Source organism: Cervus elaphus, chromosome 5 (genome assembly GCF_910594005.1).
Source record: "Cervus elaphus chromosome 5, mCerEla1.1, whole genome shotgun sequence".
NCBI lineage: Eukaryota > Metazoa > Chordata > Mammalia > Artiodactyla > Cervidae > Cervus > Cervus elaphus.
In genome coordinates, this window is record NC_057819.1 from 106,303,609 (window position 1) to 106,305,148 (window position 1,540).

The 1,540-nt window shown below is 43.7% G+C and overlaps 1 pseudogene; it reads left to right on the forward strand.

Annotated features, from left to right (window-relative positions):
- Positions 1–739: 739 nt before the first annotated feature.
- On the forward strand, positions 740–1,338 carry LOC122694794 (annotated as a pseudogene).
- The last annotated feature ends 202 nt before the right edge of the window (positions 1,339–1,540 follow it).

Below are 1,540 nucleotides of genomic sequence, written 5' to 3' on the forward strand. Positions count from 1 at the left end.
CCAGGGAACATGCAGTCCCACAGATGCACACTGGAGGGAGCAAAGGCCTACGTGCTCCTGGAGAAGAACCCGGCAAACCTAATTGGGAAGTCATTTGGGAGAAGTTGCAGCCAGGCCCACAAAAGGTTTCAGAGACCCCAGAGTTCTAGCTGGGCTAATTGGTGAGTGCCTTCCCTTGTAGAAAGCCTGGGAGAGGTGACTTTTCTCAAAGCATAAAATTCAGCAAATAGGTCGGAGAGTGGGGGTCTGAACCCACTGTCCCCTGTGAGATGTAGGGGAGGCAGGTGGCTGGTGCTCAGTGGAGGTGGCCATGGTGCCGGTGGCCCAGGATGTGGCGGGGGCGACCCCTGATTCCTGGGGACCGCAGGCTGTTCGCACCCCACTAGCCCCGCGGGTGAGGAAGGGTGAGCTAGGGGAAAACACAAGGAAGGGAAAGTGTGGGTGGCTGTTGAGTTGTCCTTAGCTTCAGGTGCCATGTGGGTCTGGTTGGAAGAACAAGCCTGGTGGATCCTTTTCTGAAGGAAGAAGAATAATATTTATTCCTTAAAGTATGGAGGTTGCTTGCACTTGGGGCCCAAAACTGAGGTGCATAGGAGTATATAGAATTGAAGCCTTCTCTCAGAAGTGTATTGGTAGAGTTAAAGAAGACAGCCAACCAAAGGTCATCTGAAATTGTGACTGGCTGATAATACCTGGACAAAATCAGAGATCACTACTCAAGCATAAGGCCTCCAAGAAGATGTTTGAGTTAAAGGCTTGGGCTGAGTATGCTGTGGAATGCTTTGTAAAGGACCCATATGGCTTCCTTAGTTATTTTGGCTCTGACTCCATCTTTTCTGAGCAAGTGCTGTGCTGTCTTGGAAATTGGCCAAGATGATTGAGGCAAGGGAAAAGGAGGAAAAGAAGAAACAAAAACATCAAGAAAATATTGCAAAAGCTAAACGACTAAAAAAGGATTGAAAGAATGAACAGGCTGTGCATCCAGAGAAAAACTGTTCGGAAAATTATGCATCCTTGAAAGGACCCATTAAGGTTTCCTTTTGGATCTTATGACAGTATTACTAAACGAAGTCTGAGTCTATGGAAGAATCATGTAGTTCTCACCTGTACTGTAGCAACTTTTCCGGTTCGGAATAGAAGTCTGTTGACAGTTACTGTAAATTGGCATTTATTATGCTACAAATTCTTATAACTCTCATTTGCCTTTTTGCAGCTTATGTATGAATACTAAAATGAAAACATCCTGTGAAGAAAAGTGGCTTTAGTTTATGAACTCTATTCAAAGAATGGCTTAAAATGGGGTCCTGTTCTGGACAAGGGAGATTAAGAAAAAGTTGTTCTGAGCAGAAAAGCATGCTTTGGCTTAAAAGATATATGGTGTATTAATTACATCTCTTATCATTATTACTTATTTCTTGGAATAGAATCATTTCTGGTTTCCTCAAAGCAAAATAATATTATTCAGTGAGTACTTCTCTATTTTCTGTATTTTTCTCATTTTAGCTTTTGCTGCTGCTGCTGCTAAGTCGCTTCAGTCGTG